Genomic DNA, 16,426 nt, shown 5'->3' on the forward strand with positions numbered 1-16,426 from the left:
CACACAGAAAATGTCTCTAATGGCAACACACGACGATGTCACCGAATCGAACCCAGACAATGCGTCGTCCAACTTCAATCGTTACACGTTTTCCCTGTGTACCTACAGGGCAACAACAATTCCGTCTTTCCCGAGAGCAGCGCTTACCTCTGCTCTACTACGGAACCGTTACAAACTTCCGACGTCCTACATCCCAGAAGCCGTGCAAACAACATATAACATGACGCGACTCAACATAGAATGTTAGTACATAAATCAATAATCAATAAATCTGTCCTATGAAATTACCAATTCAATCAATAAAACAAAATAAAAAGCATCAAGTCAAAATGAGCAAACTTTCATCCACAGCCAAAACCCTTACTATTTTTCAACACCTCAAAAACATACCTGCAGGCACATTAACATTTCACAACCCTATTAATACACACACCACTCCAGCAATCTCCTTCTTGTATCACCTTTCCAGTACTGCTTTGCCAGTTTTCAGGTTCTGAGCACAGGAATCAGGACTTTATCTAACTTGGGTAATTATTTTCTAGCACTAGGCATTAAACTAACTATGCTCCTTTTGGTGATGGCACTAACCTTAACTCTGCTACCAAAAACTGATCCAGCGGTAATTACCTGGTAATCTCCCTATTCAAAACCACATCACCTATGGTTTACCGCTGTAAAGGGTGAAAAATGATGGATCTTTTGATGACCGTGTTTCACCAAACAGGAGACTTTACATATATATAAAAATTAAATGCAAACAATATTAGAGGCAATAACGAGAGTGGTGAGTTATTTTAAAGGGTTTTATTTAAGTCAAAAGTTAAGGTTCTCTGACTCTTTATTCATTAGTCAAATATCAATCAGGTTACAGAATTGAAAAATAGGAAAAATAGCATTAATACAGAACATATTACAGTCTGCATATAAGCATCACATATGGGAAGGGAAATGTGGCACAAATTGTCAGTCAAAACTCTTAAAGAGTTTCTAAGAAAAAGAGTAAGTCTTACAAGAATAATCAATAATTAATAATGGCAAAAATATCCCATAAAGAGAAATAAATGCAGTTTAGCACCTAAAATCTAAATCTGTTCTGATCCTTTCAGCTCTTTCCCTCTGCCTCTGCTTCGCTGTGCTAGTCTGTGTCTCTGTCTCAAGCTGCACCATAGCCCCCACAGAATGCAGCCCCTCCCTGTCTCTGTGTCCAGCATAGAAACTGGGCCTGGCCCTCAGAAAATATGAAAAAAGAAGAGAGAGGCAAAAAGCAAGGCAAAAAGGGCACTCCTCCCACTTGTAAGCCATATTTCAAGTAAAAGTTCACGTGCTCAGTCCTCATAGCTGGTCCAATCAGAACTTCAAGACATATCATCTCCCCATGGGCTGACTGGATACGTCATTAATCAGGCTTGTTCCTGTTCAAATTTCAGTCTTGTGATTTATGAAAAAAAAGTGTGTTCTTCTCTCCACGTTTAAACAGGCTACAAAAATATGCAACATTGTGAAGGTCGAAGGAAGCGGTAGGCAGGATTTTTTATCAGAGCCCTTTCATTGAAAGTTGCTAGGGAAAGAGGAGCACATTCCAAAATAATGTTGCAGTTTAGTCCACTAAAGCAAACTAAAATCATATGGTGTTCTACACTGTGAAACACAATTCAGCATATTTCTACTCTTGCAAAAATACATGATGCCATTTTGAAAGTACAAATACATTTTCAAATTAATGTGCATTCTATAGTGAGATTACATATGGATTAATCACATATAAGCATGGCTGTTCAACTAATTAAGCATGTTTTCACATAAAAGCACTTCCAAAATGAAGCCCTATGTTTTCATCTTGCTTTTCCACAATCTGCGTGCCATTTTAGAAATCATGTCTGCAGCTTTTTGTCATATAATAATGCATACATTTTATAGTTGAAATCTAAGCTCCATCACTATCACATACAGGCATATGGATGGATAGGTAGAAACAGAGCTCTCACATGCTTGAATATGAATACATATGTGACAGCAGGGCTCTCACATGCTTGAATATGAATAGATAGGTGGCAGCAGGGCTCTTGCATGCAGGAATATGAACGGATAGATGGCAGCAGGGCCTCACACACCTGAATATGTGGTAGCAGGGCTCTCACATGCAAGAATATCACTGAAAAGGTAGATGCACGGTTCTGTATGTGGTAATGTAAATGAATAGGTAGCAGCAGGGTTCTGGACATGCTTGAATATAAATGAACATGTGGTAGCACGATTCACTGCTGCAGGAATAATAAGTTATAGCAGTCAGCTGGGTTCTACCTGTGCATTATTATTGAGTATATGACATTGGGACTCTGCATGTGCAGGAATATTAATGGGCAGTTGGCAGCAAATAGTACTCTTCTGCAAAGCCATCTCACTCTGGGCCTCCACCTGATGGCCTGCCGAAGTCGGACCCCCACCCCTCCCAGCTATCAATGCAAAGAACCTTGGAATAATAATCGACAGTGAAATCACCATGACCAGCCAAGTGAATGCCATTCCATCTCCTGATTTCACACATTCGAAAAATGGTGAAGAAAATCTTCAAATGGCTCCCCACCAACAATCATAGAACTGTCACTCAAGTCCTGATCACCAGCAAGCTGGACTATGGCGGCACACACTATGCTGGAATGAACACTGCAACTGGCCAGAAGACTTCAGACTGTACAAAACTCAGCAGCCAGGCTCATCCTCAACCTACCACCCTGCATGCATAGCACATTGCACCTCAAATAGCTGCACTGACTCCTGATCCGCAAGTAAGCATTGGCCTTATGTACCTCAACAACAACATAAACTTACAGAAACCTACCAGACATTTCAGTTCAGCCAGACTTTGACTTGCACCCCTGCAGACACAGAACCAGATCCAGAGGTTGTGGCTTCTCCTATCGTGCTCCTAAAGCCTGGAGCAATCTGCCCTTGTACAACAGAGGCTCCTCCTCAGTTCTTGAATTCCCCAAGAAACTGAAGACCTGGCTCTTCACTTTGCCCTGACCGTGGCTCAGCCCATATGGCTCTAGCTTCAGTGCCAGGATACCCTCCATGGTTACTTATGTGCAGTATAAATACAGATAACATAACATGCCATACCATAGCTAACATAGCATAGCATAACATAGCATTACATAACACAGCATAGCATAACATAACGAAACATAAAATAACATAACATATCAACATAGCATAACACAGCATAACTTGCATAACCATAGCATTGCCTAACATAATGCAACATAACATTACCTAATCTAACAGAAAATAACTAACAATTTTGCGTGTGCAGGAATATGAAATTGATAGTGGCAAAGAGGCAAACAAGAGTAGTCCCTGTGGTAAGGTAGTGGTAGCCGCCCTTAATTCTAGTCTCCTTGAACATGGCGAACCAGTGCAGTCATGTGGGAAGCTAGGTGGTTACGAGAGATTATGTATTCCCCCAAGAGGATGATGATGAACTCTGTCTGCAGCGCCCAGCCACCCACTGGCATGCCCATGCTCCTGCATCACTGGTGAAGTGGGGAGGTTACATCCGCAAGGGCCCACACATGATTTCCAAGGGGTTTACGCCCCATTATGAACGGGCAGCTAGGGCGCCAGCTTCTCTTTTGATATTTTCCCAGTCTACCTGTAAGTATCCTGTATTTGCAGAAATTAAGATCTTCAGCAGTAGTCACAGCATCTCTGCACAGGACTCTGTACAGAGCAACTGAAGGAGGCCCAACTTAACTGAGTTCTGACCAGAACACACAGATCAGAGCTCTGCAGTATGCCTGCTAACAACAGACAGCCCCCCAGCAATTAATGCACTCATTTAATTACTGTGAGAGGCTCATGTTCTCCCTTTAAGCCACTGTCAAAGCACTTAGATATGTCTCCTCATAGCAGAGACTACAGGGCAGGAGCATCATATATTTCAGAGGCGCTGGGCCCTAATGCTGTGCTGCGCTGCTCTGAGACCTGCTCTGCAGGAATGATGCAGTCCCAGGGACGGAAGGACCCCTGGGCCTTTGCAGTTTTAAATGAGATTCAGACAGGCTCAAGGGCAGATTATTCAACCACAGACACTTCAACCAGGAGTATCATTTTTACACCCCGCCCTAGACTTGCATCACTAAAACTAAGATGATTTGAATGCATCACCCTGATGCATTGTGCCACATTCAAACCTGTGGCGCAAACTGTGAGGATAAGCTCAGCCCACAGGTTCCATATTACATTACATATTACAGAAAGTGTCTAGGAGGCAACTGCATGTTCGCTAGTTGTTTGAGCTGCCAAGGCCAAATTGCATTATGGAAGGGGCCATAAACACTCGCTAAGCTTCTTGAGCACCGGCACAAAATATGCACCAGGGTGATCATAAGTAGGTGTGGGCGAAATATTCTGTTACGCCAATGAACTTGGCGGAATTTTGGCGACTCCATGTTACTGTTGTAATGTGAAGCTCTGGCCAAATTCCTACAATTGACTTATGGCAGAATGTTTTCTCGTGAGTGGCTCGATAGTTCCTATAGAGTATGAGAGAGATTTGGCATCCTCCTAGTACCGTCACTAGGGAGACATCCAGTGAGATTTTTCCAACACAGGGGGTAGCAACCATGCGCTGTCAGAAGTCTGCCGCCTGAGTACAAAATCTACCCAAGCGGCATCAAAATCAACTTGAGTAGATGCGCCTATTGGCGGTCCACGTTGTGCCATTTGTGCAGATTTTTCAGCGTGGAACCCGATCCTGGCGTTAAATCACAGCGCAAGCAGTGAGACTTGCCTATTACCGTTTTATGAAACTCTGTGGAGTAAAAATCCATGAGTTTCGCCCTACCCTAATCATGAGGAGGCATTTTCTTGATAACATGGTCCCATTGAAATGAGGCAATCCTTTGCCGTTGTACCCATGCTATATTACAGCGGCAAATATGTTGTCGGAAATTGTACACTATGAGAAATCAGGACCTGTTTGCAGTGTCCCCCCACATTTTGCTCCCATTTTGACTACTAGGTCCTGGTTTTCTGACTCCGACTGTGACCTGGACTCTGCTAACCAGACCCAGGGCCTGCACTCTGATTAAAAGTATATGGTAATTAGGTATAATTACAATTGGTAATGAAAAACTCCTGTAAGTCCCCAGGTGAATGATAAGGGAAGGGGGATTCAAACTACCTATAAGCCCCTAGTATATAATAGGGCAGGGAGGTTTAGAGGCCCAGTATATTTACCGCACTGAAGTGTGCACTGTTGCGTTGCCTGCTGCTATTTTAAAGGCAGCCCTGCTTTGCAAACTGTCTTAAAATCTTAAAAGCAAATTTGACTTTGGAGTTAAAGGTGCTTCCAAAGTAGCAATCCTCCTTATTTATTACATATAAGTCATCCGTATGGTCTTCCCTAGTTGCCCCAGGGGGTAGGGTGTCATGCAACTATAAGTAGGAACATTTTAAAAAGGTGTTTTACAAGGCCTGTTCAGGGAAAAACTGCAAAATTTATTGTTCATCCATTGTAGCAAATGGCTCCATAGGCTGACAAAGGAATATTTTATTTAAGTTTAAATATTGACAGGAGTGAGATAAAATATGATTCGAGCTACCAAATTGTTAGTTATGATAAATCCAACAACTTGCCACTGTTAGATTTAAAATAACTATCACAGAAAATAAGTTATTAAACCTTCTTTTCTGTAAGCCGAAATCCAGCCTTCCAACTGCCCCCGTTCCTGATTAGCAAGCAACTTCCAGGCTGAGTCAAGCTGTCTTAATGAGGTGTGTAGAGGCTTGCTAAAGAGACAAAGGATTTCTGTGGGTGGAGAACTGCAGCGGCAGAAGCAAAAGGCAGGATGGGGGAGGTGTAGCGAAACTAGTCTATAAAGAGAGAATGACACTTTAGGACAGCACTGGCTCACCCCCACATCATAGAACCCTAACCACACAGGAGTCCCTGTAATTAGATTAGCTAAAGGGGTGGAAGAGAACTGTTAGAGAATCTTAGCCACTCCAGTCGGTTGGCTTAGCCTGATCTAACCTCCAAGGAGAGATTTTCTCCATATTGGATTTTGGAAGAATGGTTCTTTCTGGGGAAAGAATATGCCACACTTTGGAGGAAGTGGTCATACACCTGGGTGGCAGCCTGCATCCCATTGGTCAGGGGTGCCCCCAGCTTGACGCCCAGGAACACTGCTGCCTGAAACTACAAGGAGAAGCTGGACTGTCCTGCTGGAAACCTGATCTGCACCCACAAGGTCTGCACTCTGAAGGACTGTACCTGGTGCACATTCTGAGACTACAGCCCTAAGGACTTTGGCTTACTTCAAGAAGGCTTAAGGATTGGACTCACTGCAGGCTACACATTAATGGAGCCCACCTGCATATCTCCCCCAAGAAGTCTCCATCCTGGAATGCGTCCAGTGGACGTTTAATGATTTTTCCAGGTTCATTCTGGGAATTGTAGTCCCAACATCCCAAGGACCATCTGAGAGATTCTATACCCCTGGAATGGTGTGGTGGACACTTTGAACCCTCAAGGAGACCTTCTGGAAGAAGGATACATATGTTTGGTGAAGTATGGGAACTTTTGCTAAAAAGCTCCAAAAGGTGACCGACTCAACTTCGAGAGTCAAGCCGGCGATCTTCAACCATGACCTGGCCAGAATTTCAGTTTTGTCCCGCTGAAAGCTCCAGAGCTCCAGACTTACAAGATTTCACTGGGCCTCGCAGAAAACCAAGCCGATGACTACAACACCAATCTGGCCTGAAGAGAAAAAGCTCCAGTAAAACGACTAAGTGTAAAGTTAAAACTTTGCCCAAGGCCTCCCACTTAGTGTATCCGACCACAGCTCTATCATGGTCCGCCTCAAATTTGACTTTGCCCCGGTCAAGATCAACCAGATGTCCCAATTTGGTTTTTGAGCACTAGAAAGTGTTTTTCTTTAAAAATTCATGTCACCGGTTCCCTACATTGGATGTTTGTCATTTTAGTGTCTATTCGTTCATAAAAATACAATCTATTCTTATAAAGTGGTTGTAGATATATAATGTGTGCTGTGTCTTACTTGTTTAATGTATTGGTGTTTTTAAATGCTTTACACACCTGTCTCCTAATTGAAGCCTGCCTGCTCGTTGCCAGCCACCAAGGAATGAACAAGGGAATAATTTATTGAGACCTTGACTGGACCTTTTATTGCGATTATAGCCCTATTAATTGTGGTAGGTCACTGCTCATCACTACAAATCAACCACTTTCCAAAAAAAACAAATGTTTCTTAAATGTTTGCTAGACGGCCACCATATATGACTGTACTGTCCTTCAAATTTTTCATGCGTAGACAGGAGGTGCCATGACAGCAGTTCCTGCCAATGTAGACAGCTGCCCACAGGACCAGCAGACAACTCTAAATTTGGTGGGCGGAGGTCCTTCAGGTTGTCGGATATTTTGTCCTCATCCATCCTGACTGGGTTAACTCCGTCCTCGAAACTTTGAATCAGGTCCATAGATTTTTTTACTTCTGTAATCATATTGGAATGAAGTCTCTGAAATATACAATGTAGGTCCAATTTATAAGGAGCCCTATGCAGTTGTTTTTAGTTTGATGAAATCTCTCCAAATATTAGATGGCCTTATGTTACTGGGATCCCACTTTTCCATTTTCGGTTTCTACTTTTACAAATCATTGTTTTCAGATGTTTTAGTCTGATTTGCTTACTTGAACTGAACAGAATTAATAATTCAAGAATGCACAGATTTGCTGCAGAAAGAGAGATGTTCTCATAACATGGAGGCTTTTGTTAAACCTATATCTGGCTTTTGTATATAGCTTAGAAGCGTAAACAGCTTTAACTAGTCTTTCAAAGGTTCCAATCATCTTCATTTTTTGTCACATCTGCAGGTAAAAGTAAAGAAGTAAAAGCATTTTTGGAACACTAGACAGCTCTTTAAAGGGCCTCCCAAGTTGCCATTTCTTGGCCCATGGTGTAATGGAGTGGCCTTTTGTGCCATGTCTGTCAAAATAACTTGGAAAATTAAAAAATGTGGGAGGTTTAGACTTAGTGACTGCATCTCAGCCAGTTTTAGCACTAAGGGCTTCATGTCGCAAAATAAATCATACTTGGGGTGGGGCAGGAGCGATGGTAGGACAGGAATGGCCATGTGTGCTTCTTATCAGTCTCTCACATATGATTTTACAATCTTTTCAAGTTAACCTTGTGTATTACAATGTACCTTTCAACAGAAGAGCTACTTGTTTAACCACTCAGGTACAAATGTACAAAAGCTTTTCTGAGGTCACAATCATACTGAATTTCAGAAGTGGACCGTGAGCGGCCGCAAAGAAACATTTTTAATGTGTAAAGGCCAAATTTGCAATTCGGTAATCAATTGCCGAATCGTAAATTGGGTTTGCGATTTGGTATTAGGAAGGGGTGTGTTTAGAGAGTCCCTTCCTAATACCGAATAGCAGTGGTATTAGCGAATGTTTTTCAACAGAAATGTGGTTGCAAAAGATTTGCATTGAACTGCCTACTACAAATAGGTGGTAACCCATTTGCAAATGAAAGGACATCCTTTGAGAATGTTGGCAAAACATTTTTTTAAGAGCAGGCAGCGGTCCCATGCACCACTGGCTACTCTTAAAAAATTAAAAGAAAGCTTTTCATTTTTCTATTTGAAACGCATCCCATTTTTCATAGAAGGAAAAAGTGCTGCAATAAAAAAAAAACATTACTTTACTGAAAAGCAATTACAGACATGTGAAATGACACACTGCTGGAGTTGCATCTGTTTCCAGACACACTCCAGCAATGCGCCATTTTTGCACCAACAGATACGTCTGGATTCCGGATGTATCTGTAAATCCTTGTGACATGGAGTGCCATACAGTAACTACTTCGCATCCATAGTGTCGCAAGGATGGTGCACTGAAAAACGTTGCATCACTGTTTCACCCCAGCGATGCAACACTTCTCATAAATAAGGCCCCCAGAGATGCTCCTCATTTATAGGTTTGGCCTATGAAAGCTTTAAAACGCCTTCTCCCTCTTCCCCGCTTGTGTCTGGTTTGATTTTAAACCCCCTTTTTCCACAGATGTCTGTGTTGCCTTTAAATGCCCTCACTCCCTGCTATTGTCCATATTGCTTTTAAACCCCCTCCTCCTCCCGGTGTCTATGTTGCTTTTAAAGCCCCTTTCTCACCCATTGTCTATGTTGATTTTGACGCATTCCATCCCTTCTTTATGTTGCATTTAATCCCCCTTCCCCTTTGTCCTTATTGCTTATTACCCCTACCACCGCTCTTGTCCATGTTGCTTTTATCCCCTTCCATCCCCCCACCAGCCATATGAAAAAAAGCACTATGAACTGGCCAGCGTTGATCACATCATTGCGCTCTTATTTACCATCCCGTTGCCTGGTATCCTCGGTCCCGTTGCTTGTGTTGCCTGTTCACTATCCCCTCCCTCTCATTGTCCATGTTTACACATCCCCACCCACCCCAAGAAAAAAAGCACTATGACGTGACCAGCGCTGGCTACATCATAGACTTTTTTTCAAAGTTTTAGCCATGCTGCACAGTAGCCGTGCTGCTGTGCAACGTGGCTAAAAGACATTGACAATACTAAAAGCTCTCACATAGGTGCGACCTATTGGCTTTGCCAAATGCTTGTTAAACTACTTGCATTACAAATTCTGCATACCTCTCATAATTAAAAATAAATACTATACAGAGTTGTGAGCTGTAAGATGGTGCCCTTTCACACACTCATACAAAAAATACCACACCTTTTCAGTAAAGGTATAATTCACAAATAAAACTCAGACTTTTTGTTCTAGCTTTCATTGGAATTCCCAAGAATTCCAGGCGTTAAGGGTGAAGAACTTCGTAATGTAACACTTATTCATTTGTTTGTGCAGATGTGATCTATCACTGCAGAACCTTTTTCTTCAAGGAATGTGCAGATGGTTTGTAAATGACCCTTACCTGGGTGTTGCCATCGTTTGATGGTGTCCCTGACTTAAATGTACACAGTCCAAGCATTATTTTTAAATGTAAATACATCCATTTGGTAGGCTAAATTTCCATTTTGTGAGCCATTAATGATAATTCTAAAATGTATTGGCCCGTTAATCTAGATAAGTTGGCTCACTATCTTTTAAGGATAAATGAGTTCTCAATAGTTGGCTGAATTAAAACTTGGAAATTTCGATCAAATATGCTATTTAATTTAGCTAGGGACTAGTTAAATATTTTGACATTTTATCCTGCTCTTAAAATAAAATTCTCACATTTGAGCTACTGAAGTCAAGGAACAGCACCTTCTGTTTTTGTGTAATGTATTGTTTTCATTCCATTTGATGTCTCAACCTTATAACTATTAAGTAACAGGAACATGTTGTTGGTAAGGCTCAGTAGTACAAGAGGAACTTCTAATTCATAGAAAGAGTAATAAACCCAAGAAAATACTTGTCAGCAAGTATGGTGGAGAACAGTTTATACGAGTTACAAAGGACCCTCCCCCGTGAACAATAAAAAAAGGCGGTTCATAATATAAAGTGCTATTTAATGTGCCAAGCAAGAATTGAAATATTTTGATATTTTACCTTGTGTTTCAAATAAGCCACCACAAACATTAATCATGATTTACAAAAGTAGTAGGAGGTTAAAAGTCATGATGAGAATAAACCGTGGCCACCAAGGGCCTCATTTACAATATTTTGTGCAGCAAGCCTTCCCGCTGCGCTGCAGTCCATCAAAAAAAGGGCAACAATGCACCGTTTCAACAAGATATGGCGCATTCCTGTCCTTCTTCCCTGCCCCAGAGCACAAGCAGCAGCCATGCACCAACGCCAACCACCTTGCGTCATGTTGCAAGGGTGCCTGCGCTGAGGGGATGATTGTTTTGGTGCATGAAGGGACACCTTACTCTACAGAAACAATCATTAAAGGAATTTTCCTCTTTCTACGTGTATGAAAAAGGAAAAATGAGACGTAAAAGCATTTCTTCTGGTGGCGCTTCCTTACGCCTCCCCTGGGGAGACATAAGAGTCTGACACAATCCCAGGTTTACAAAAAGTTGTAAATCTGGGAATGCGACAAGTTCCATGGACGTTGCATGTATACACCAACAGCAACACCCATGGAAAGTCCCTTTCACGAAGAGTTATGTGCGAAAGGGAAACATATCTACAAGACCATGAAAAGTCACACAAGGTGATTTTTATATGGCCTTGTAAATATGGGGAATCCCATTGTACTGCTGGTGCATCAATAAAGGTGACACACAGGTGGATCAATGGGCTTGCAAATAAGCCCCCCAAGAGTGCAGAGCCAGAACATCTTCCAAGCTGCCAGCTGTGACCTGGGAGGAGAGGACTGGGAATGTATTTGAGTGCTGCCTTGAGAAGCATAATTCGTGGAGCATGATGGATAAGTAACAGAATGAGAACTTAGGGGGTTATTAGGATGGCAGGCGGACACCCTAGCAGTGCCTCACTGATTAGGATGTGACCGCCACCCTGTCGGTCGCATTCTGCATCCAGCAATCTTGGCATTGCGGCGGGTGCTGCTGTAATAATGGCATGTTGTGCATTGCCATGCACAAGGAGGCAGGCACCGTGCGGTGCCTGCCACCTTGCGCATGGCAATGTAGGGGGGTACCATAGATACCCCCAAGTGCACCCCCATGCCCCTGGGGGCCTGCAACGGGCCCCCAAATCAATTCCCCGCATGACTGATGTCGCCATGGAAAGGCCTTTGAAAACACGTATCCTAATATTGATGGCGGTGCCTGCTACCATATTAAGGCCCCAGTCCGCCCGGCCGGCAATCGGAATGATTGCCGACGGGCGGAAAAGCGGCGGACGCACTTTGCGTCTGCCGCCATAACCCCCACCATTATAATATGGCAGGGGGTAAATCGGGTTGGGCTGGCGGGCGGATCGCCACCGCCGGGCTGGTGGTGGCGATCCGCCCGCCATCCTAATCACCCCCTTAGTAGCACATCTGGGCCTACATAAATGCAACAGCTTCTTTCTGTGAATTGTTTGCCATTTGCATCCAACCAATGTGCCTGCAGCGGCATGTGCATTCAAATGTTTGTCACCATTACTAAATGATGCTGTCTGTCATGACCATTTGCCCCTTCATGACGAAAGTCCGGATTGTGGCTGTTGATAGAGAGCGTAACATACAATTTGAACAGTTTGCATGTTAAAACATTTCATCTCCCTCGCTGAAGTGCTGCTACTACATTGCCGATAAGCATCCCTGCACTTCCAGAGGGCCTCCATAGCAGCAATGTACCATTCAAGGGACGCCAGACCAGTCAGAAGAAGCTGGTCCACCATAACATCAGTCTGGGCAACCTCCTAACACAACACTTCAGCCGCACTCCAACTTCATCGTCACTGATCAAAATCAAGAGAGACTTTCAATTCGTCATGGAGCTGGTAACCCGGGTACTGCCTGGTTTGGGGATTTTAAGAACTGCAAATGACAGCAGGCACAGCTATTTCCCAGGCTCTTTAGGCTGCTTCATCTCTGTGAGTAACTGAGGGGAGAATGAGGACTTCACGCTGACTTTAATTTCTTGGGAGCAGATTTACAAGCCCCTTGCGAGACATTTACGCCGCTGTTGCGTCACTTCTGTGACGCAGCGGCGGCGTAAACCATGCGCCATGTTGCGCCTTATTTACAACGTGACGCATCTAGGGAGATGCGTCACGTTGTAAAGCCCTGCGCTACATTAAACCTGCGTCAGGTTTAATGTATGCAGGGTGGGCGTTCCGTCGGAAAAAGCCTTGGAAAAGTGACGCAGTGAAATCGACAAGATTTCACTGAGTCACTTTTCCGACGCTGCTGCGTCAAAACCCTGCACCTGCTTGAAGCAGGCGTAAGGCATGACGCAGCATGTTAGGTATGGGCAGCCCCTGAGCATTGCTGGAGTTGCGTCGTGCTTGCGACACGACTCCAGCAATGCGCCGCCCTTATGCCATCAGATGCGTCACGCATCTGTTTATCCTTGCGCCATGATGCGCTGCATTGTCAATGCGGCGCATCTGTGGTGGCGTAAGGGTAAACTTGCATGACGCATCTTTCCTGGCGCATCCCTGCTGATTTGCAGGGATGCGCCAGGAAACATAAATCTGCCCCTTAGTACTCTATGAATGATCAAAGTTCAGTCTCAAATCCCTCTTTCTTATGCATCCCGAAGTTAATTAGATTTTTAACCTCAGGGGTACCGCATTTACGCCTCATGTCCAGGGACCTCAATATATAGCCCAATGTGAGCTTTTTACTCATGACCAAAGGGGTCAAAATTGAAAATGTCATGGGCCTTTTTTGCAATTCGACACGTCATTGGAAGATCATTCCCACGGTTTGTATCACCATTCCCATTAATCGATTAGCAGCATGCAAAATTCCAATGTTTTATCACTGTCAGGCCTGCACAAATGTGTTTGTACAATACATCAATAATTTTTGTACGCAATCAGATAAAATGAATGCCTGTCGTGTCAAGTGTATCTAGTTCTCTTGCTCCTGGCACCCTTTCAACATTACAAACATTAGAATGTATTCTTTTGCAATTAGCAAAATATGTTTTCACTTTCTTATATAATTTCTCCCTCCCCTTCTACTTTTTGTTTCCTTCTTGCTTCATAATTGTCTCTGCCATATGTTGTTTTTTTGTAAGCAGCTGACATTGTGTATCGATCGGCATGATGCAACAGACCAATCTCTGTTATGTATTTAAAATTAAAAAGAGCATCTGTTTTTGCTTAACTTTTTGGTCTCTTCAGCAAAGCAGAAGAAACGCCTAGAAAACACAGAAAAAAAGAGAGCCAAGGTACGGAAAAACAGAAAAGCAGTGCACCTCAGATATCCTGTTTTAAAAAGCCTCAGTTGTCCTATTACACATTCTGCATGTATATGATTTTTAGCAGCATAAAGAGAAGACCTTGTGTCATCTTTGTTCGTACTCCAGTCTGAGAAAGAAGGAAGCACCGTCCACATGTTAAAACAGGAGTGTAATTCGCAAACGTGGCCTGGCTCTATGCGTGGTGTTTATTTAAAGCAATGAGGCTCTCAATATAAATCCGCTATTTGTAAAGCGCAAACTACTCACCCTAACAGATCTCAAGGCGCTGCGCTGGGGGCCGTCATGGAAATTAAGGGGTATATCAGCAACAGCCGGCAATAGTTATCGCTAAGCGCGCTTAGGGCGAGGATAATTATCGCCGGCTATCGCTGGATTTTATCGCAGAGATAGCGTGCTATCAGCAACGCTTATCTCCAATGCGATAAAAATCCAAGCGCTAGCTGCTATATGTGCGATTATCGCTGGAAATCCAGCGATAATCGCACAAACATAGGCGATAGATTGTTGATAGGGCAGGGCAGACTTAGCCATAGTATCCACCTTCCATTGGATATAATGGCTAAGTCAGATTGAAAGCAGGCGTAAGGAAAGTAGCGATAGACGCAGTAGCGCTACCTTTCTTATCGCTATGCAAGGTAGCGTGCAGCTTGATAATTGGAGAAATGTCGGTTAGCGACATTTCTCACGCTATTTTGGTCAGGAAAGCAGGCTTTGCATCTCATTAGAGATGCAAAGCTGGGCATTAACATAAATGGCGTTGAGGCATGGAAACACGCGTTAGTGTGTCCTTGCTGATAGTGTGATAAAATTATCACCGCTTTTCGTCCGAAAACGGACGCTAAAGCGGCGATAATTTTATTGCAGGGCCTTGATGATATGCCCCAAACTGATTTATTGCCCAGAGTCACATGGTGCTGAGCTGATCTGCTGCCAGAGCCGGGATCAAACCGTGAGCACTGTGCTCCAAAGTCAGCTGCCCTGGCCGCTGCACCACACCTCTCCACTTACATAACATCCTCTGTGGTTTGGTTTTTGCAGCTCTTTCCCACTTTTATGCCCTCTGAGTTGTGGAACAGGAGGGTAAGGCCCTTTGCCTGCACTTTTGCAAGTAACCACAGAAGTCAATATAGATTTACCATCCATGATGGTAAGCAAGTGGCAAAGGAGACTTCCAGGGGGCAGGTAGTGTTTAGAGATGACTACAATTATCAGAAACAAGTGTGTACTGAGTCTTGTAAAGGCAGCCAATAATCAGATTTGAAGCCCTACAGCCCACAAGAACAGAAGCATCATGATGCAGAAATGGCTCCTTCTTGCCAGTGAGACAGCAATGTTAGACCCAGTAAAAAGAAAGGGGGCACCGTATCATTTATGGGCGTCATCGCTTTTATCAGAGGAGCTACGTTCTATGCATTCGCAGTCCTTCGGATTGCAGGTTTTTTGTAATTTCTCTTGTTACTCCCAAAGTCCAGCCCTCTCAACTCATACTGGTGTGATTTAGTGTAGAAATCCTCTTCTGCTGAAAGATCTGTCCCCTCAAACTGTGTTTCTTCAGTATAGGCATATGTGTCAGTCTAATATTTCCCTCATCCATCCTTTTGTGGGTCAACATGTTTAGTGTTTGAACCTCTAGTTTGATGTGTATTTGGAGCACTGCGATGCTCACTGTGCCCACTCTGCCAGGGTTACCACATTCCTTCCAGATCATTACAGACACTGGGGCAGATTTATAACGGATTTGCGCCACTTTTACGCCGCCGTTGCGTCACTTTTGTGACACAGCGGCGGCCTAAACCCTGCGCCATGTTGCGCCCCATTTACAACGTGACGCATTTAGGGAGATGCGTCACGTTGTAAAGCTTGTGGCACATGTGGGCGTACCTGCACAGGGGGGGGCGTTCCGGCGCAGGAACGCCTCCGAAAAGTGGCTGAGTGAACTCTACAAGATTTCACTCAGTCACTTTTCCAGCCATGCTGCGTCAAAACCCTGCGCCTGCTTGAAGCAGGCGTAAGGATTGACGCAGCATTGTAATGATAGGGCACCCCCGAGCCTTGCTGAAGCTGCGTCGCGCTTGCGACGCAACTCCAGCAATGCGCCAACCGTCCGCCATCAGATGCGTCACGCATCTGTTTATCCTTGCGCCACGATGCGCTGCATTGTAAATGCGGCGCATCTATTGCGGCGCAAGGGTAAACTTTCGTGACGCATCTTCCCTGGCGCATCCATGCTGATTGGCAGGGATGCGGCAGGGAACATAAATCTGCCCCACTGTTTCCAGACCTGGCTTCAGCTATATTCATATTGTCCACAAGCTTGCCTGCATTAACAGCCATCTTCTATGCAATGTGATGTAATCATGCATTGCAGAGTGTAAAAGTGAGAACTGATCCCAATGGTACTGACTTGATGCTACATTTTTCTCAAAACGAATATCATTTACAATTGCTCTCTGTGCGATCACACTCATCCAGTTTCCAGTACTGTTTATTGAAATAGTTTTATGTCCAAAGGTTCATCCACTTGTTTATAAGTCTCACATGT

At 43.8% G+C, this 16,426-nt stretch overlaps 1 long non-coding RNA gene across 1 annotated transcript in view; it reads right to left on the reverse strand.

The window, feature by feature from the left end:
- Nucleotides 1-792: 792 nt before the first annotated feature.
- Nucleotides 793-16,426, reverse strand: part of LOC146809324 (uncharacterized) — a 186,129-nt gene continuing 170,495 nt past the window's right edge. Inside the window, exon 3 of the long non-coding RNA XR_014966402.1 lies at nucleotides 793-7,542. This is a non-coding gene — a long non-coding RNA (uncharacterized LOC146809324). The remainder of the gene's footprint in view (nucleotides 7,543-16,426) is intronic.

Source organism: Triturus cristatus, chromosome 7, assembly GCF_964204655.1.
Source record: "Triturus cristatus chromosome 7, aTriCri1.1, whole genome shotgun sequence".
In the NCBI taxonomy this organism is placed as follows: Eukaryota; Metazoa; Chordata; class Amphibia; order Caudata; family Salamandridae; genus Triturus; species Triturus cristatus.